Source organism: Cucumis sativus, unplaced genomic scaffold, assembly GCF_000004075.3.
Source record: "Cucumis sativus cultivar 9930 unplaced genomic scaffold, Cucumber_9930_V3 scaffold86, whole genome shotgun sequence".
Lineage (NCBI taxonomy): Eukaryota > Viridiplantae > Streptophyta > Magnoliopsida > Cucurbitales > Cucurbitaceae > Cucumis > Cucumis sativus.
In genome coordinates this window covers 59,126-80,888 of record NW_022279577.1, presented here as the reverse complement: position 1 = coordinate 80,888, position 21,763 = coordinate 59,126, and the positions used below count along the sequence as shown (strand labels likewise).

The window sequence follows — 21,763 nt, the reverse complement described above, 5'->3', positions numbered from 1 at the left end:
CCATCCTTCGCAATCATCTTCAATAGGCTTTTCTTTGTTTTGAGATTTCTTTGTCACGATCCTTTGTTGGAATCGAACATGTACAGGTTCAAAAGTCCCAAACTGGACCAAGTTTTTCCATTAATCATAAAGGTGTGTTGATGGCGGAACACTTGAAGTCATCTCAATTGCAACATGATTTGTCTGAGCTACTTCATCCATATCTAACTCGATCTTCTTTTCACGAGCCAACTTTATAATCAGCTCCTTCAACACGAAACACTTTCCAACAGGATGACTAATGACCCGATGGTACTTGCAGTAGTTAGGATCATCTACTTTCTCTGCTTGTTTCGGTCGTTTGCATTCTGGCAGTTGAATAAGTTGCTTCTCTAACAGCTGCTCTAACATGTCTGCAACATCAGAGTCAGGAAATGGATAAAATTTTTCTTGTCTTTCTTTAAGGGCGTCGCTTTTCCTCTCTATCATGCTTTCCTTCAAATTTTGTTTCTTTTCTTTTAGAGAAAGATTTCAAAGGGGTTGCATGAACAACCATAGACTCATTTATGACACTATCTGTAATCTTTTTAGTGTCATCAATTTAATTCTTGTCACTCCTCATTTTTTGAACCAAAAAATCTTTTGCTCCTCTACGAGTGATACTTAGTTCCATATCATGGGCACGAGTCGCCAACTCTTCAAACGTGCGTGGTTTTTCCCCTGCAAAATATAGAGAAGTTCCCAATGCATGCCTTGGGTGCACATCTCGACTACAGACATTTCTATGAGCTTGTCTTTGCAATCCAGGCTTAGAGCTCTCCATCGGTTTATGTAGTTGATGACTGGCTCCCTCTTTCGCTATTTGCTATTTGTCAACTCCATCATGCTGACGATACGCTGGGTGCTGTAAAAGCGATTGAGAAAGTCCCCCTCAAGTTACTCCCAACTATCAATGGATTCATGTTCCAGGTCATGTACCATTTGAAGGCGTTTCCTTTCAGAGTTCGAACGAACTGCTTTATCAACAAATCTCCTCTCGTACTAGGAGTTTCACATGTTTCAATGAAGTGAGCAACGTGTTGTCTTGGGTTACCCTTTCCATCAAACTGTTGGAACTTGGGTGGTTGGTATCCATTCGGCATTATGAGATTGTCGATCCTCTTCGTATATGGTTTGGAATATAGAGAGAGAGTTTGAGCAAGTCCATCATATTGAGTTTTGATGGAGTTTGCAATCATCTCCTGCAACTGCTGAATAGATATTGATGCAATTGAGGTTGAATTTTGTGGTTGACTTTCTTGCATAATTGTCTTCCTTTTGTCAGTATTTTTGATAGTATGTGTATGACTTGATTCAGCAGCATCATGACGTTCGATGTGATTCTTGAGAGATGCAATCTCATTATCCTTTTCTTCAACGACCTTCATGAGCATGTTGATCTTCTTTTTAAGCTCAGTCATTCTGTCTTCACTTGTATCCACGTCAGTCACCATAATCGACATGATATTTGGATGAGGCATCTTCTCATTCGAGCGTTCATAGGAGGAAATTTGTTCGTCAATCACAGGATTTTCTTTGACTATAATTCCACCTTTTGGTGGCTTGGACAGTTGCTCCCAAATGTTCTTTGCGGCCTCAAAGGATGGCATTTCCGCAGATGATTGAGTCTCCCTTGAGCGGTTGTGAGTATTTGGCTGCTTGCCGATGTCATTTGTTCGTCAATCGACATGATTTCTTTAGATGTTCTTCAAAAGAGAAAGAGATGAAAGGTAGAGATTGTCTCACTGGACGTGTCAAACTGTTCACACGAGATTTTGAAGAAATGTATTTCGTGGAGTTGAACTTTATATATTAAAGAATATTGTGAATACAACCTCTAGTATTTACTCTTTTGATGTTTTTTCTCGAATACAAGTTAAAACTTAGAACTTTTTGATCTTCGATCTTCAGGATGTTGTAGTTGCACGTTGATTTGAACTTCGATCTTCTGGAATCCAAGAAAAGTTTAATCTTCCAAGTCTTCAATCTTTCAGAAGTTGTTGATCTCGAAGTTGATACGAACTTGCACGTCTTGAGAGCTTGTAGAAGTTTGAATCTTCAATTCTTCAGAGCTTCAATTCTTCTTTCAACCAAAGACCCCTTTTAAAATGAATGACAGTGGTCTCTATTTATAGACATTTCATGGGCTTTAGGTGAACTTGGGGTCATTTGCTTACTGGGCTTGAACTTGAGCCCATTTGCTTGTTGGGCTTGGATTTGAGCCCATTTGCGAGATGAGTTTGGACTTGGGCCCATTTGATTCTTGGACTTGGGCTTGAGCCCATTTGTTTTGTTGGATCTGAATTGGGTTGGGTTGAGTAACTTAATTATCCAAACTCAAACAAAAGTATAATCATCATTATTTACTGTGATGATGTGACGTAATTTAATTGGTCAAAATTTCTTGCTCAACACTCACATTTTTGTATTGTTTTCCATTCTAAAATAATTCATCCATGATTTATAGAGATTTATCTCTTACATAATTTAAAGCATAGTATTAGAATAATGTTGAAAATCATTTTATCTATTTGTTAAACTTGTTAATAATCCTATATGAAATTTTCAAAAAATTGATATTTTATATATTGAATATATGTAAAAAAGAATAGAAAAAAACTGTCACAAATAATAAATTCGACAAAATATTTACTAGATTATATTAATAATAGATATTGATAAGCCCTTATATGTTTAGTGACATTGATCGATCTATCGAATATCAAATTTTAAAATACCTTATAAATATTTTAATTAATTTGGCTATTTTTAATAGTAATAATAATAAAAAAAACAATATAACACAAACAATTATACTTATATTGTACTCCAAAATTACAAGTTCCTAAACATAAATTTGAGTTAGTTGAGTTTGGTTTAGAGATAAAATTTAAAACGGGAAAAAGAAAGAAGAAGAAAAAAGAAAGAAATGAAAAGAAGTAAGCCTGATGTCACATGTGAAGCTTTGACCCCAAAAATCACCCGCAAAATTGCGCCAATACGTGCCACGACTCCTTTAGCATGGCCCAGGAGTAGCCCAACGTGGTCCCGAGACAGCCCAAGGGTGACCAGGACATATGCCCACGACATTGGCAGGCACCTCTCGAGGACAGCTCACAGGCCCCGCACGCGCCACGAAAAGGGTTGCTTGCAAAGAGTACAACTAATGCTCGAGCGGGGATTCAACTGGTATGCCTCCCCTATAATACATTTTGAACATTTTCAGCTCTGGCAGGCTTGCATATGAAAATGCCGAAACGTCACACCCAAGCTTTATGACCTAGAATGAAAGCAAACACCTATGGTGGGATTTTAATTTCCATATTAATCAATTAACATGCATACAATACAATATAACCTTTATATCATACATTTTAATGCATGAACATGTTAACCTATGGTGGATTTTAAATCTATATGACATTCAAAATGCACATACAAATTTAAAGTAATTTAATCATACATCACATGCATAAATAAAAAAAAACACCCTAAAATGGACTGATTTTTGGCTCCTAAATTAAGCTAAGTACTAAATTATTACATAATTACTTTGGTGTAGTACAGAACCACTCCCAAAAACTTCGAACCGGCTGAAAAACCAACCGAAACCGCTTGAACCAGCCCAGACGCACACGGGTCGGGCGAAGGCAAGCGCGGGGACGCAGGAGGGCGCGCGGCGCGTGCGGACGCAGGAGGGCGCGAAGGCATGCGGGCGCGCGGGCGCCTGCGGGTCAAGGCGGGTTTTCGGGTCTGTGACCTTCTTTTCTTCATTTTTTTTCAATTCTCTCACCCGGTTGAACCAGTTACAGCCTAACTTCAACTCTAATGACTTTTTTTATTTTTTTAAAAATTAAAAACACTTTGCAACAATAAAAATAAGCCATTAACAAGGCTAATTACAATAATTAGAACAAAAACACTTAATCATTCACAGGTTGCTCGTAACCTTGGCTGGGTCAAAATACCGTTTTACCCCCAAGATTACATCTTGCTCCTTAAGTCCCACTAATCCACTATTGAACAATTGATTTAAGGTTCAACCTATAAACTTAATCCCTCTCGGGCCAATGAGAGGGTGGGGCCCCTTGTTCAAGACTTGGATTCAGTGCTTAAGAGAACAACCTATCTACTAACCCTAAAGCGGGTAGGAGTGAATTCCATCTTGTACCCTATGTTCCCAGCTATCTACCCGATCTTACCCCTGAAATGGGAGGCTTATTGGGCCAACGCTGATGAGCTGCCCTCACCTATGCAGATCTAAGGATAATCTCGTGTGAACAGGAGTTCATAGTTAACTTAGGATTAAGACTAAGTTACCTAGGTCATCAATAATTGAGATAGTCAGTTTTAAACAGTAAACGGTGTTATAACGTAAAAAAGACTAATTCATGGTTCAGTCTTATGTAAACATTTTACATAGGATGCCCCCACTTTCATGTCTCTACATGAACGATTAGGATCACCTCGTTTGTACTACAAAGTGGGCCGCATCCATAGTTTCTCTAAATAAGGCGCCCAACCTTTATTTCATATACTATAGACTATTTAGGCTATATACTCGAACTTGATCCACGTTTATGTTTACACATAAAGTTCAAGTTTATTCAAAAATAGCCTTGGAACTTGATTTATTGGATTTAAGATTATAATATTTAATTTCTCAATAAACAACTTTATTGAACAGAATATGATTTACAAACTACGAGTTTTAGGACAAAAAATTCCAACAGACAGGCCTGTGTACGAGCCGACACATGTGGAGTCCCATGATTGCTTCTCTTACGTTCTGACCCAAAATCAAGTTTGAGCACGACTCTTCATCTCCTTACTTGATTCAAACTCATATTCGGCCGAGTACCGAACTGGCTGGCAACGTCGTTGTTCATCTCTCTAACAAAAGTTGATCTATGGGAACATTGTCTCCCATCCTTTAGACTGGTTGCTATGGCCAACGTTTCTTCTTCAAACATCGTATAATTGCCCTATGTGGCACTCTTCTTCTGACCCTCAAATGCGATAGGGTGTCTATTCTACAGTTAGGCACCACTCAACGCATGACTACGCACCTGAACGTAAGCTTTAATAGGTTGGGTCACACTCACGGACCCAAGAATTGTCCCTCTCCTCGGGGCTTGCTTCAGGACACGACTGTCGACACTCAACCGTCCCTTCTCTTCCTTCCATAAGCAGTCTTGTGCTTGATACGGAGCTTTTGCAGGTTTAGTGAATCCTGCACCCGACAATCTCCTTGACTGTCTTCGGAGTTTAGACGACTCTGACTGCGCCATACGACAATCACTCTTCGTAGGCGATTCCAATATGGGCAAACTATCACGTTTCCCATCACCACATCTCTTCATGACACACCTTGTGTCTTTCTGAACACGACCCTCTCTCAGTTGCATGGCCGAGATCATTCTCAGTCCTTTGGGTTGCCGAAGGTCTGTCTGCACAACGGTGGGGGTAGACCTCGTGATCATCAGACATTTGACTGCAGGCATTATGATCACTTGATGTTCGAGAAGGAATTCCATTTCGAAGACTACGTCAAAGTCATCCATGCCTACAACCACAAAATCAACGAAACCGCTCAATCCTTCCAACTGTATCGCTGTCTGTTTCACTATCCCAACGACAGGTAGAGCTCTAGAATTTACGACCTTCATTTTTCCCGTACCCTTCTTCCAATGAAGGTTTAGTCGTCTGGCTTCGACCACTGTTATAAAATTATGAGTGGCACTGGAGTCAACCATAGTGCCTTTGCATGCTTTCGGTTGATCCAGGTGTCAACATATATTAGGCCCCTTTTAGTACGACCACTTGTCTCTCTCGGTTTCTTCTGAAGGGACGACAAGAGTCTTATGGCTCCCACTCTAACATTCTGAACTCCTTCTACTTGCCCAACTTCCTTCTCTGGTTGACTCGACGTGTCATCTGAGTCAGCAGCTAAAGAGGCCCGAAAGGCATAGAAGACAGCTTTATCTAGGCATTCCCTTGCCCGATGTAGTCCGTTACAAATGTAGCAACTGATAGGAGTGTGAGATGTCCTCTGACTATTGGGCCTTTGCCCCACGTTCCCCATATTTGACTGAAAAGGCTTGCGGTCTCTACCGGGACTTCTACTTCCACTGACAGCTTCGGAAGAATTTGGTCGGCTGTTTTGATCTCTCCCAGGTGAAGAGCTTTATTGACGTCTCGTCTCTTGAGCGTCACTAGACAGATCAAACAAACGCTCAGCTGTTGCATAGGCTGACACAAGGTCTTGAACTCTCTGTTCGTATAACTCAGTCCTTGCCCATGGTTTTAACCTTCAACAAAACTGAAGATTTTGTCCTTCTCGGTCATATCAGATATGTCTAACATCAGCCCGCAAATTGCTTCACATATTCCCGAATGGTTCCAGTGTGCTTTAATTCCCATAGTTTCCATCGAGCCAGAATGTCGACATTCTCGGGGAAAAACTGTGAGCGAAGTTCTCTCTTCAAACTGTCCCAAGTGTCTATTACGCAACGCCCTTCTTGAATGTCAATATATCGGGACCTCCACCATAACTTTGCATCCTCAGATAGATGCATGGTCGCCAATGTCACTTTGGCTTCCTCCGCCACGGTGTTTGTGGCTTTAAAATACCGCTTAATATCGAAGATAAAGTTTCCAATGCCTTTGCATCCCTTGGCCCACAGAAGGGCTTGGGTTCTGGGATCTTTATCTTGCCAATTGTAATCGCTCCTCCAGCCGGAGCTTGATTGGCCAACGCTCGCATTGTAAGGTTCACCTTCGTGTTCACCTCTACGATTTCATTTCTAACGACATCCAGGGTGGCTCGAAAGTCCTCTGTCATACCATTTATCATCTTCATTATATCCTTCTGAGAGTTATCTAGCTCTGTAACTCGCTCCTCCATTCGGGCAACAGAGCCTGATGAACTGTTCCCACGCTCGTAGGGAACATTTTCAATTTTCCTGATTTGTGACTCTAACGTGTCAACTCTAGCCAACAAATCATGTATGGGTAATCCGTCCAGGCGACCAGACACCGCATCAACAACATCGACTCTCTTGGCAACTTTCTCAAGTCGTTCTTCCATAAATCGGATGGAATCAGAAACTTCCTTCAGGTGGAGCATTTGCGCTTCGATCACCACCAACCGTTCTTCATGGGTCTTGCCCGTTCGTTTTACCGTCAACATCTCTCTGTCTAAACTGTCAGCCAATTTGGCTCTGATACCACTTGTCACAATCGTAGCGTTTCAACCTCGAGAAGGACGATTGTGCGACACTTGTTCTAACTCAACGAACAAGCCAGTCGATAAAAATCCAAGAGTTGTAGGTAACGTCGACGTATGTCGTAACCTTCCTTTGCGTTTTAGGGAAATTTTATTTATAAAACGCGGGAAAGAAAGAAATAAATTGAAATAGACGTTACGATAAGCATTAAAGACCGTCAATTGCAAGGAAAAATGGTTGCTTCCAAAGAGTACAACTAATGCTCGAGCGAGGATTCAACTGGTATGTCTCCCCTATAATACATTTTGAACATTTTCAGCTTTGGCAGGCTTGCATATGAAAATGCCGAAACGTCACACCCAAGATTTATGATCTAGAATGAAAAGCAAACACCTAAACTAGTCATGGAAACTAAAGATGAGATAAACTGGGGATAATCGGAGCATATAACCAAAGGTGTACACTTTGGAAAAATATGTCCGTGACACCCGACACCAGCACCCACCATCAGGCCCATGCGCACGGGCCCATGCGTATGGCCAGGTGGCAAGCAAAGCAACTGCGCGCGGGGCTCCAGTCGGCCGCCCATGCTCGCCCACGTATGGCGCGCACGACGTCCGCGCACGCTCGCCGATGCTAACATTGCGCGCAGCCTAGTGTCTGCCCCAGTTCCAGATGCTCCGAGAACCTCCCAGAAGCTTCAAGAAGGACCTAGACACGCCCATGTGCGTGCTGCCTCGCCCATGCTCGACCTAGACAGCCTCAGAAGCCTCTAGAACGCCCTAGACAGTGCTGGAATGCGCGAGAAGCTCCCGAGAAGGCCTCCGAATGTGCTGGATGATTCTGAAACGTGCTGGAACACTTTAGAAGGCTATTATGACGGTTAAGAAGTGTCATAAAAGGTCTAATCCTCTCTAGAATGTTCTAGCTTCCTTGTAATGTACTAAATGATCTTGTATCATCTAGAAACTCCCTTGGCCGACCTTCTAAGGCCCAAGGTCGGTGGGGAAGGTCTATAAATACTTAGGGAGGGCCTCATTTGTACCAAGCCTTGCAACCTTGCAACTTTGCATGTGTTAGCCAAGCAAGGTCACCTTGCCATACCAAGTCTCCTTGCCCATGGCCCCATGGCAAGAGACAACATATTTGTACCAAATGTGTATTAATCTATTCTTGGAATGCAGTATATCATTCCCAAGACGTATCCATCCAAACTCCCTTATCCTTCCAACCTCTCTCGTGTCTTGGAACCAACCCAATTAATTTCGCTGCAACACATTGGTGTAGTGCTTGGCGCACTACCCCTTCCTCAAAAGGCTTACTTGGCTACGTGGGCATTGTAGTTAGCCAAGTGCCGCACGTATGGTTAGCTTCAGACTTTAACCACGTGACACTAGCCTCATCAGTCGTCTTCCTTTCTCTATCAAATAGCCGCCGACCCTCTTCTCCGGCGACACTCCAGCGGCCACACCCACCGAACGCCCAGCTCTGTAGTCGACGACGGTCTACATTCACTCTGTACGGCTTCAGGAGCATTGTTTCTTCTTCGTTTGAGACTCCAGCATGAACGAACAACAAGTTCTAGATCACGTTTTCAATGACTGGGTGTGTGTTTCCGACTGCGGCGGCATTTTTGGCTTAGGGATAAGTGTCACTCGTGGAAGTTCAATAGTTGTTAATCTTTGTCCAAGGAAGTGAATTTTCAAGGATGATTGTCGATCGAGGTAATTAGTTTCAAAATTGTTTGCATGCTTTAAATGGCGATTCATATGTGGTCGATTGTTAATTGACATCTCGGATTGAATGAACTGTTGATCTTACCAAGGGGTAGCCATACCTGCTGGGCTACATGAGCTATGCATTTTTCCTACTTTGTATTTGAACTGAATGATTGAAAGTTTTGTTTGTATGGATGTATTTGTTGATCGAAAGTTCTTTTTACCGATTGAAGAATTTTCATTTGAAAGTATTGAAATATTAGTGTTATAAAAAGTATGAAAATACCATTCATTATAGGAGTTTCAGCTTGAAGCATTTAGGTTTTAAAACTTATTTGCTTGCAATATTTTGATTTTGAAAGTTTTCTTTCTAGAAAAATTTTGACAGAAAGTTCTGTGAATTTCAAAGCTTGATATGAGAATTTCTTATTGAGTATTTTTGTACTAATCTTTGATTTCAAAGTGTTTTCAGATGGAAAATCAGGTGATAGTTTTAAAGGGTAGTTAGGGTGACTCTATTCTGAAGCAGCCACCAAGCAGAGTCTAAGTTGAATTTTCGTTTCCTTTGATTATTTGATCTTTACAAACTCTTGTCTAATTTGGTGAGTTTAGCCTTCTCGATTCCCATTGTCAGCCATTTCTATTTCCCAATCTAGACAATGTTTTCTAACCTTTCTTGCTTATGATTCTACAAATTACTATAATCCCTCATCGTTTCACCCAGATTTGTGCTTTCATTGATGCAAAGGTCAAATGGGTTAGAGATCCATACCTTGATTTTGCAGTTCAAAGAGAGAAAAACCTCAAACAAGTAATTTCCCTTAAGAATATAATAATTTCGAGTCCTTTAACATCTGTTCCACTTTCTTCTTGTCTTTTTGCTTAATCAGAACCTTAAAGTTCCCACTACCACCATCTCCAAGTTCTTCGAGTTATACCCTTATGTTTTCATCCAATTCCAGCCTAGTCTTGGTCTCCATCCTCATGTCAAAATCACCTCACAAGCTTTACTTCTCCACAAGGAAGAATCAACCATTCATAACTCTCGATTGCATAGAGATGATGTTGTGAAGAGGTTAGCAAAACTATTGATGCTCATAGGGGTTGGAAAATTTCCCCTATATGTTATTGAGAGGTTGCAATGGGATTTGGGTTTACCCTATAGGTTCATTCCAATCCTTCTTGCTGGTTATCCTGAATATTTTCAAGTTTGTAGTGTGAAAGACTGTTTAACAGGTGAACAACCTCTTGCATTAGAGCTACTTTCTTGGAGGAAAGACCTTGCAGTCTCTGAATTGAAGAAAAGGGAATCTCTGGAAGGAAATTTTGGGAGAAGGAAAATAAATCATATTCCATTTCCAATGAGTTTCCCGAGGGGTTTTGATTTGCAAAAGAAAGTGATGAATTGGGTGGAGGAGTGGCAGGATTTGCCTTACATTTCGCCCTATGAAAATGCATTCCATCTAGCACCAAATACGGACCAAGCTGAGAAATGGGTTGTGGCTGTTCTCCATGAGTTGCTTTATCTTACGATCTCGAAGAAAACCGAAAAGGAGAACATCTTCTGCTTGGGAGACTATTTGGGGTTTGGTTATAGGTTTAAGAAAGCCATAGTTCATCACCCAGGTATATTTTATGTCTCAAACAAGATTAGAACACAAACTGTAGTTCTTCGGGAGGCTTATAAGAAGGATTTTTTTGGGGATGAGGCATCGGTACCTTCACCTTATGAACAAAGTTATAAGGAAACCTAGACCAGATGTCATATTAGCTTCTTCCAGAGGTAAAAGTAGCAATATTGCATTGGCCAATAAAGAAGTTTAAATGAAAGATTTTGTTGTCCTTTTTCATTCATCGGTCTTGAGGAATACTATGCTGTCTCATAACAGTGCATTTCATGAGTGAAAACAGTATTAAAGCCTTCATGATCAGACATGACTCTGGCAGTTGAATTGTTTTTTCTTAAGAGCTTGGTGACATCTTGGTAGAGCATCAGAGAAATTTTGTTAGTTAAATTGTGTTTAGGTTAGCGTTAATTGACTTGTATTCTCCCTTTTGAGGTAGAAGGTTCAATAAAGGGTAGTGAATAGTTTGACATAACAATTGTTTGTAATAAATTGCTTCCGTTGAATTGTGTAAGTTGTAAAAGTTCATATAATTTCTTAAGTTTTCCATGTTTTGTTATATAGGTATATTAAAAAATACAGGCTATTACAAAATTCTTCCCAAATTTTTTAGTTGTGCAGTGGTCCATCTTCTTCTGCTATCCTCTGTAGCTTTCTGAGTTCTCTGACTATAGCTCGACCTTTAAGCTTTTTAAGCTTTCTTAGGCTTTTCCATATAGAGGTTGAGCTAACTGAATTTTCCTATAACACTAACATTAATCTTTGGCTTTACCTTTGTGTTGTAACATGTTATTACTACTTAGTGACTTCCATTACAATATCTATTAATCTAACTTCATTGTTGGCTTAAGTTATTCTGGTGTAATATGTCAGTAGTTTGTAATTTTAGAGAAAGACCTTAAGGCATGTAGGAAAATAATAGGAAGGCAATTGTCAATTGTGAAGTCAAGCACATGAATGTTTTGACTTTTGAGTATGAGTATTATTGTATTATATATTACAACAAGAATGCCTTCATTGTTTTTTTTTTTTTTTTTATGACTAATAAAATTGCTCTGAGTTGTAATATGCATTATGCATATATGTGGTTCTGAGTTTGTATAAATATTATTTCTTATAGTGTATTTAGTTTCTTTAAAATATTAATAATAATAATAATAAATATAAAAAAAAGTTTCTTTTACGAAATTTTATACACTGTCCAACTTTTTACTGAATCAAACTCCAAAAATATTGAATCCAAAAAATAATTAAAGAAATTGTAATGTATAACCAAATAACTTGTATATTTTGTAAATACAACATAGTTCTGATTTTTTTTTTGAACTTTTTCCATAAGAAGTGGAACCCTCTATTGAGGTGCTGAGAACGATAATGTACGAGTCAGTCCGTGAAAAACTCACAACTGCTACGTGGGCTTCTTCATCCTAATCGAATTTGCGGAAATTCCATCATCTATCCCATGAAAGGGAAATAGAATTGATTATGTATAATAATCAGTGACTTTGAAAGGAGTGCAAAAGAAAGGCAGAGGAGAAAAGGCGAGACCAAAAGCTTTACCGTCTTCTTTTGGAGCAGGAAGCCTCATTCCTTCTTATTTCCTTTTATTCATTCCCAGTTTCAGCTCTTCTTGCTAAGGATGGATCACTCTTTCATTCATGAGGTTATTAGATAAGTGGCTTAAAAGGAGAAATAATGGTCGAAATACCGTAGGTATTAGCTCAAATTCAGAAATGCAAGGTTTTGACTCCCTCGCTCCTACGCCTTCCTATGCCTTTCATCCTAAAGTTTCTGAAACTTCCTTTTATTTCCAGGTAGACTTTTGAGAGCAGGAAGACAACTAATCGTGCTGGTTGGAGTCTCCAACGAGTATCTGGATCTCCCCTCCTCCTCAAACCTTTTTTCTTAAATGCGCTTCTCACGCATATTGAATTGTGCCTCTTGGCACTACCCATAATGATCCTTCTCATTATTTAAGTGCATTTGAACTTCTAAGTCGATCTCTTGTGATAAATGGACATGATACCTTCTTACAGAAAGACAATTGTACCAGTTTGTAATTAGGTTCTGCGTTGAAGACCTTATTTGTAAAGCTCTCTAGAAAATAGATGAAAACGAAGTGAAAGAATTTCATTTTGATGCTTCACTCAATTTTTTGAGGTTGAAAAAGAACTGAAGGGGTACGATCGCCCATGGGGTGTGGCTCATGGTGGTTAAGCTAGTGGCTATCTCATTGCTTATGAGAATTTCACATTCATACTCTTCAGAAAGGTTTTCTCGTATTTGGCATCCAACCTGAATGACGTCTAGAATGGTTAATAATTTCTTCATGCCTTGCTTAGCTTCTTCCTGATTCCCAAACTAACGAGACAAAGGCAAGGAAAAGAGGTTCAAAGAATATTGACAGTCGCGGCAAAGGTTGAGGTCTCAAGAATCTTCCCCTAATCTCATATACTCTATGGTTGTCCTATATTCATGTATATCAAGAAAAGCTAAAAGACAGACACCCATTCACTTGTCTTAGTGTACATAAAGTCAAATTATTCGATTTGACATTCTTCCATTTCCTAAAGTCCTAAAAACAAGGTGCGTGCAGACGCGAGGTTCTAATTGATCAGTAGTTGAAGGAGAGAAAGTAGCTTATTTCTAAGAAATTCTTATTACTATGGTATGATGAACAAGTAAGAAGGAGGGAAGGAAAAAGTCCCAACAAAAGGAACCTACGACAAGGAAGGAAAGCCTATTACCCACAAGAGTGCAGAATCAAGGAAAAGCTGCGGGTACGAGCTCTCTTTCATTCGTCGAACTCAAGCAATCTCCGTTTTACACCTCTACTAAACTGAATTAGTTGGCTTTTCCAAACTAGTAAAAAGACTAGAAACCTTGGACCTATGGCTATCCAACCAGGTCTTTCCACATAAAGGGGAAAGAGGTAGAAAGGAATAGCGAAGATGAGTTAAAGATCAAGAGGCATCAAAATGAAATTCTCCTTATATCTTTTCTTTCGAGATGATTAACTTCCTTATTTTTATATCTTGAGTCTATCTTCTTCTTTCTTTATGTAAGACCCAAACTTTGGGTAGTGTAGTCTTTTTCAAAGAGTTTAAGAGGTTTGAAAGAAGGAAAGTTTTTGGTTCAATATCAAAGAATAGTACTTTTTAGGCGTATTGGGTTGACTTGGCAAAATGGTTTTAGAGGTTAGAAAGGGTTTTGAGTGTTTAAGGTTGGCAAGAAAGAAGGATTAAAGAGGTTAGGTGTTTTAGCTAACTTCAGAAAGGAGTTTCTCACAACTCGGAAAATTACACTCAATCTAGACTTGAAAATTCATAATTTGAGTCTAGTTTATTGAAGAAGGTTGCTGGGCGTTTTGGATATGAGAAAGTTGACGTTTGGACAAAAGAAGGCAAGAGGGTCAGTTTGCGAGTGAATCTGAGCAAGCTACACTCTTAGAACGCTACAGAACGCATCGTTTGGCGTTTTCTTCCCTCAAAATTTCAGGAAAAATTTTTTAGGGAAGAAAACACATTTAGAGAAACTTTGTAGAAGAAAGTTTTGTCAAAAGAGTTATGGATTTTAAGTTATAACTTTTCTAAGTTGGGTTATGTAGTTTGGGCGAGAAACTAGGTGAGATGACCTTGGAAGTTAGCTATGCGTTTTGGACAACTATGTGGCATGATAAGGGCAAGCGGTTTAAGGTTTTAGTGAGGTGTAAAACCTTGTTAGCATGCATTTTAAGGTGTAAAGTAAGTAGGAGGTTCCCTAAGAAGGTTTAAGGTGAATTTAAGCAAGGATGAGGTGTCAACTTGTACTCATGCAATGAACTCTATAAATAGGCCAAATTTAGTATTAAGTTTCTCACAATCCACTCGAGTGTTTTGAGTGAAATTAGTCTTAAAAGTTTTCATTTTGAGTCTATTTTATAAGTTGGGGTTTTTGATTTAATTTGAGTAACGGAGAGTTGCGTTTTGGCGGTAGAAAGCAAGAAAGGTCAGAATACTGGTGGTTCTGAACAATGTGGACTTCCAGAGGGCTGTAGAGTACATCCGTTGGAATCTGAAGTTGAAAATTTTAGGTATGAATAACAAGACGTTTTTCAACAACTTTGTAGAAGGATATATGTTTATTTGAGTTCTGGATTTTAAGTTCTAAAGCTCTAAAGAAGCTGAGTTATGGCCGAGAATGAGGTTTTGGGCAGTGGCCGAGTTTAAGAAATTAGCATGGCATGTTGGGCATGCATTTTGGTTTGAGGAAGGTTTTTCTAAGAGTTTTGGCGATGTATTTGATGTTTTAGAATAAAAGGGAATTAATTGGAGTTGTTTTCCGTCATTTCAAGACAAGGGGAAATTAGACAAGCTTATCTTCCAAGGGTTTGATCTGCGATCAGTGAGTGAAAAATAAATTTACTACGATTATTTCAACTTATAATTTGCAAAATGATAATGATTCTAATATGTTTTTCGAGCTATTATTTAAGTAGGCTTTTAAGTGAATCTTATTTCTATTTATCAATATGTTTATGAAAAATATTAATGCATGTTATTTAAAAAAGTATTCTATAACATGAGTTTAGAAACATTTTTAGCAAGCATGTATTTATAAGACTTACAAGCAATGATTTATAAAAAGCATGAGCTCAATAGAATTTTTTTTAAAGAGAAAATCATGGTACTCTATATATCGAGTTCTCGATGGTCAATGTGCACAGTAGAGGTATAGAGCTATGCTGACCACTTAGTCGCTACCACCGAGTTCAGGCAAGAATAATATGATCAGTACTCTACTATCTTGACCGAGTTCAGGCAGGAATAAAAAGATCAGTTCTCTGCTATCCTAACCGAGTATTTAATCGAGGTTAACGCGATAGTATGACAGAAGGCACTCTGCTATCTTGTTTATGACAGAAGTATTTGAATGTTATAAAGTGTTAAGTTAAAGGAGATTTCTTAAAGACTTTATGTTATATTTCTGAAATGTTTAAAGTATATTTGTTTTATAAAACTATCACTCACTGGCCTTTTTAGCTCACCCTTTCAAAATGTTTTTTCACTTTCCAGGTAGAGGTCGTGATTCGAGAACCTGACCGTTGTCTTCAGATTGCAGTGTGAAACTTGTTGATAGTTAGTTTTTAAGGGTCGGTTTTAATCTTATCATGTACATGGTTTGCATAAGTTTAAGTTGTTTAATTTTTGTTTGGTCTGTAAGTAAAGTTTGTAATTAATGGCATTTAGCCTCGACTACCTGTTTAAAGTTTAAAAAGCTGTTCAAGTTATTTCTCTTAGTTTCTGCTACATAAGTTTTAATTCATATAGGTTGTTAGAAGTAAGTTATAGTTAGGGTCAATTAATGTTGTTCAGAAGAATAATGACATCAGTTGGTTTCACGCTACATCTCGGGTTGAGCAAGCAGGTGCTCGGAGCGGGGCGTGGCACTTTCTTAGCCGTATTAGCTGCTCTTTTTTCTTTATTTGTTGTGAATATCCTCTTCTTTCTTTATTAAGGAGAGGGATGAACTAGCAGGGACAAACGAAACTCTTGCCATAAGGACAAAGGCCCCAACCATAAGGCTCATAGATTGATCTACGGGAGGAAGGTAGGCTCATTGTAAAATTCATCAAAAATTTGAAACTGCTTTATAAAGAATCATGAAAAATATTATTGGAATCAAACTCAAGAGGAGCGGACTCACAATATTCTTTGTGCCTAACGTCTGAAATTTATTTATAAAGGATCAAGATGGATATTATTGGTAAGACTCCTTTGGAGTGGCCTTAATACTCTTAACGTTTGCAACTTTAGCGGAATCCTTAAGTCCTCCAGATCGGCTGGCTCAAGATGATCAAAGAATTTGAGAAAGAATGAATTATTAAGCTACGAAGGCTTGAAGTGAAGCGATTCTTAAGGTTGAATGAATTGAGTGATTCCTATTCCTTGGCGGCTTTCCTCTTACTAGACACAAAGAAAGAAAGCCACATAGCCTTCTCCTAGGGCGAAAGGAAAGCTTACCATAAACCCCAGGTTCAGAAGGTTCAACGAAAGCATCTATAGTAGCTTCAAAGGAGTCAACTCCAAGTAATGAGGCTTCAAGTCTTCCATCATCAAGTAAGAAATATAATTCTAGGGACTGATCAATTTTCTTGGTAGGAAGAACCAATGAACAAAGATAAGACCTGTCCTTTTGATCGCCTTTTTTTAGTTTGAAGGCATAACTCTTTGCACCTTTCCTTCATTCTTCTTTTCCTCTGGGCGAGGTGGGGAATCAGTACATACCCCTTTGAGCACAGAGGTTGAGTTTGATCTCATAAATTTTGACTTTTCCTTATCATCATGATTTATATTTATGCCTTTTACTCTAATTTAGAGGCAAGGTGCAAAGATCTATGGATAAGACGCAAAGCATATTGCGAGACAGGTCTGAAGGACTATCCATATTAACCAGTGAAAATTTTCGCTTTCTTTCTCGATGAAGTTTCTCTTATCTGAACATTCGTTTTGTAGAAATAACACTAGTAAACTAGTCTTTGCACGAATTGGACAAGAGCTCGATGAAATTGAGAAGCAAAAAGGAATCGAGATTGAATGAATGGTTGGTGCCATAGCAGCTGGAGAGTACTAGTGAATATGCTTTTATTCTTTTTTCATTCCGCATTCCTTGAAATAGTCTTTCTGGTAAGATAGACGGAATGTAATCAGTAGCGGTTCTTATGAGTAAAGGCTCACTTCCATAGGTGTCTAGGCCTAGGCAAAGGGTGAAAAAGAGGACTACCTAGCATTCAATCTTGCTATCTCGCAGACCAAGAGCAAAGAAGAGTCTAAAGAGGAGCGATTCAGCATAGGCTAGGTAAAGGCGAGAGGGGAGCGACATCTGTTAAAGATTGTAGACCTCGTGTTCTTTATTGATGATGGATCTTGCTGAACTTTGCTCTTTCCGTCCCATCAATCCAAAGGCCCTCAAACCATGAAGAAGAAGAGCTTTCTTTTCCATCTTAGGGTAGAGTAAGAAGCTAAAAGACGACCAATTCACCGCCCCATGGGTGACTTTTCTCAGGTGGAATATTATCCATCCTTGGGATTAGAGACTAGTCGGGAGTTTAGGATTTCCTCATCTATCATCTAGAAAGGCATGTGATGCACTATTAGGAAAGAATAGGACCTGTCCCATTTAAGATAGTGAAGGAGATTAGCCTCGATGCTCGCTCCCCTGAACTTAATCTTCTCTGTGGAATTCTCACTTTCTTTTCACTTGCTAAGGCTCAGAAGGGGAAAGTCAGACGACTAGACCAAATATTGACCAGTAGGAGTCATCCGTCTTTCCAGACTTTCTAAAAGGAAGGTTATTATACTTCAAGAGGTTAGAGTAAGTAGGAGTGGAGAAAATCAAGCTCCAGATGAGTTGATGCTACGTGGGCTCTTTTCGAGGGGAGAGTAGACTCCGAACATAGTTCTCGGAGTGGGACAATAAGGAGGAGTGCAAGGGCTCCTTATTTCTTGCCATAGTAAGTGGGACTAGCTCGACTAAAGAGGTTATCTAATCGATTGAAAGCCTATTTTCAAGGTCACAAACGGTAAAGCTAGCTAACTCAAGTCGGAGAAGCTTTCTCATATTTTGAGGAATGGAACTGCTTCAGCTAGTTTACTTGAGAGAGAGGTAGGATTGACTGAATCAATGTTCATAGGCTATCCCAAGCGGTTAGGCGCTCTTCGATCGGGGAATTTTTTCGTAAGGCCTAACCTTTCACTCATACTCCGCAGTTCAAGGGTAGGCTTTCTTCTTCTTGTCTTTTCATCAGCAGCTCGTTAAAAGCCACGATAGACTACACGATAACTCACCGCAACGACACTTGAAAAAGAAAGGCTTGCTCTTGATCTTGATGTCAGTCTCTCTCCCTCCTTTATCGTCTCCTCTGGCTTCTTTTGACTTGGAAAGTTTCGCAATATTCTTTGCACCACAAAAGAAAGCAAAAATCTTCGCAATATTCTTTGCGCCTCCTCTTATTCAAGGGATGAGGCTTGAGCCTCAGACTCTTCCTTGGTCTACGAGGCCTATTTTGTTCTGCCGACTAGGTCTTCCCTTCCTTGGGGTGGGATGAATATGGGGTTTCTTGTTCTGGAGATTATGGAAGAAAGGGTTGAAAGCTGTAGGCAATACAACTTACCATCTAATTCTCTTCGAGTGATCGACTAAGTTAATACTCTAAAGAAAGAGAAAAAACAAAGCACTTCTTCAACTACTGAACTCCTCTAGGCAGATTAGCCTCCGCGATGGGGAGTTGTCAGATCTTGAAAGGGAAGTTTGAGATAATAGTCACCTGGACCTTTGGTGGCCACGACATTGATGGCCCCATTTTCGACGTTTTGGGACGGAACTAAAGAGTGGGCCCTAGGGCATCACCGTTCGGCTTTGGCAGGCAAATAAAACTCTAACATTACTCGAGACGAGACCACCCAGTAGCTGGATGTGAACTTTCGAGACCTCCGACACTGTTATGGGCTAGATAGTTTCTTTCGAGACCACGTTATTGGTGGCCCCCTTTTCGACGTTTTGGGACAAAACTAAGAAGCGAAACCAAGGAAATAACCAAGTAGCTGGATGTGAATTTTTGAGACCTCCGACACTGTTCTGGGTTAGGTTGTTTCTTTCGTGGACATGACATTGGTAGCCCCCCTTTTTGGCGTTTTGGAACGGAACTAAAAAGCGAACCTTAAAACAGCACTGTTCGACTTTTGCGTCCAAATAAAACTCTAACACTACTCGAGACGAGACCACCCAGTAGTTGGATGTGAACTTTCGAGACCTCCGACATTGTTTTAGGTTGGGTAGTTTCTTTGGAGGCCACGGTATTGGTGGCCCCCTTTCGGTGTTTTAGGACTGAACTAAAAAAAAGAGCCTTAGGTATCACCGTTCAGCTTTTGCAAGCAAAAAAACACTAACACTACTCGAGACGAGACGACTCAGTAGGTGGATGTGAACTTTTGACACCTTCGACACTGTTCTGGGTTGGGTAGTTTCTTTAGGGTCACGACATTGGTGGCCCCTTTTTCGACGTTTAGGGACGAAACTAAAAAGCAGAGCCTGAGCATCACCGTTTGGTTTTTGCAGGCCATAAAAACTCTAACACTACTGGAGACGACACCACGAGTACCTGGATGTGAACTTTCGAGACCTTCGACACTATTCTAAGTTGGGCAGATTCTTTTGGGGACACGACATTGGTGGCCCCCTTTTCGGCGTTTTGGGACGAAACTAAGAAGCGAAACCAAGGAAATCACCGTTCAACTTTTGCGGCAAAAAAAACTCTAACACTACTCAAGACGAGACCACCTAGTATCTGGAGGTGAACTTTCGAGACCTCCAACACTGTTCTGGGCTGGGTAGTTTCTTTGGGGGCTACGCATTGGTGACCCCCTTTACGGCGTTTTAGGACGAAACTAAAAAGCGAACCGTGGGCATCCGTTCGGCTTTTGCGGGAAAAAAACTCTAACACTACTCGAGACTAGACCATCAGTGGTTGGATGTGAACTTTTGAGACCTCTGACATTGTTCTGGGTTGGGTAGTTTTCTTTAGGGCCACGACATTAATGACCCCCTTTTCGGCATTTTGGGACGAAACTAAGAAGCGAAACAAGGAGAATCGTCGTTCGACTTTTGTGTGCAAAAAAAAAAAAAAACTCTAACACTACTCGAGACGAGACGACCCAGTAGGTGGATGTGAGCTTTTGAGATCTCCGACCATGTTTTGGTTTGGGTAGTTTTCTTTAGGGTCATGGCATTGGTGGCCCCATTTTCGTCGTTTTGGGACAGAACTAAAAAGCAGAGCCTTGGGCATCACCGTTCGGCTTTTGCGGGCAAAAAAACTCTGAACCTTCTCGAGATGAGACCACCTAGTAGCTGGATTTGAACTTTCGAGACCTCCGACACTTTTCTGGGCTAGGTAATTTCTTTTGAGGCCACGACATTGGTGGCCCCCATTTTGATCGTTTTGGGACGGATCTAAAAACGTTATTATGGGTTGATGTATTATGGGTTGATGTATCTTTTTCAGATAAAAAATGCTATTTGCTAAAATTCAAAAGAAAAAGTTGTTTTGTCATTTTTTAAAATGACCCATAAAAACGTTATTATATCTCTTATGACAAAGAGTGTGGATTTACTAGTTCATATTTGACTTGTTTTTTGTTGGTAAAATTGGATAAGACCGCATTATATTGATATAATTACACTAATGACACTCTTAAATCAATATTAATAAAAATTATAATTTAATTAATGTTATTAAGTTAAATGAATATAGTTTAAAAGTTATTCTAAACACAATTAATGTAATTGTTTTTTAAATTTAATTCATTTTCACATCTTTGTGCATATGTACGTGTGTGCGTGTGTGTGTGCATATGTGCGAGTGCGCGTTTGCCCGTGTGGGTTGATGTGCGTGTGCGTTGTGTGTGTGTTGTGTGCATGTGTGATGTGTGTGTGCATGTGTGAATGTGCGTGCGTTCATGTGTGTGTTCGTGTGTGTGCATGTGCATGTGCTTGTGTGTGTGCGTGTGCTTGTGTGTGCGTGTGAGATTGTGCGTGTGCCCATATGAGTGTGTGTGCGTGCGTGTGTGTGACTGCACATGTGTCCGTGTGTGTGGATGTGCATGTGCGCGTGCTTGCATGGTGTCGGTGGGTGTGTGCAAGTGCACATGTGCCCGTGTGGGTGATTGTGTGCGCGCATGTGTACGTGCGTGTGTGTGTGTGGATGTGTGCGTGCGTTCATGCGTGTGTTCGTGTGTGTGCATGCGCATGTATGTGGGTGTGTACGTATGCGTGTGCGCATGCGTGTGCTTGTGTGTGCGTGTGAAAGTGCGCGTGTGTCTGTGTGGGTGTGTGTGCTCGTGTGTGTTAGTGCGTATGTGTCCGTGTGGATGAGTGTGCATGTGCGCGTGCGTGCATGTGTGTGGGTGTGTGTGTGCATGTGTGCAAGTGCGCATATGTTTGTGTGGGTGGGTGTGCGTATGTTCGTACATGTATGTGTGTGTGTGTACGCGTGCGTGTCTTGATGTGTGTGTGCGTTCATGCGTGTGTTCGTGTGCGTGCATGCGCATGGACGTGTGTGTGTGTGGGTGTATGCATGTGCGTGTGCGAGTGCACGTGTGCCAATGTGGGTGGGTGTACATGTGCTTGTGTGTGTATG

At 40.2% G+C, this 21,763-nt stretch overlaps 1 protein-coding gene and 1 pseudogene across 3 annotated transcripts in view; one reads left to right on the top strand and one right to left on the bottom strand.

The window, feature by feature from the left end:
* Nucleotides 1–21,763, bottom strand: part of LOC116406313 (NAD-dependent malic enzyme 59 kDa isoform, mitochondrial-like) — a 61,494-nt gene that overhangs the window by 21,894 nt on the left and 17,837 nt on the right. The window lies entirely within an intron of this gene.
* On the top strand, nucleotides 9,399–11,121 carry LOC116406312 (annotated as a pseudogene).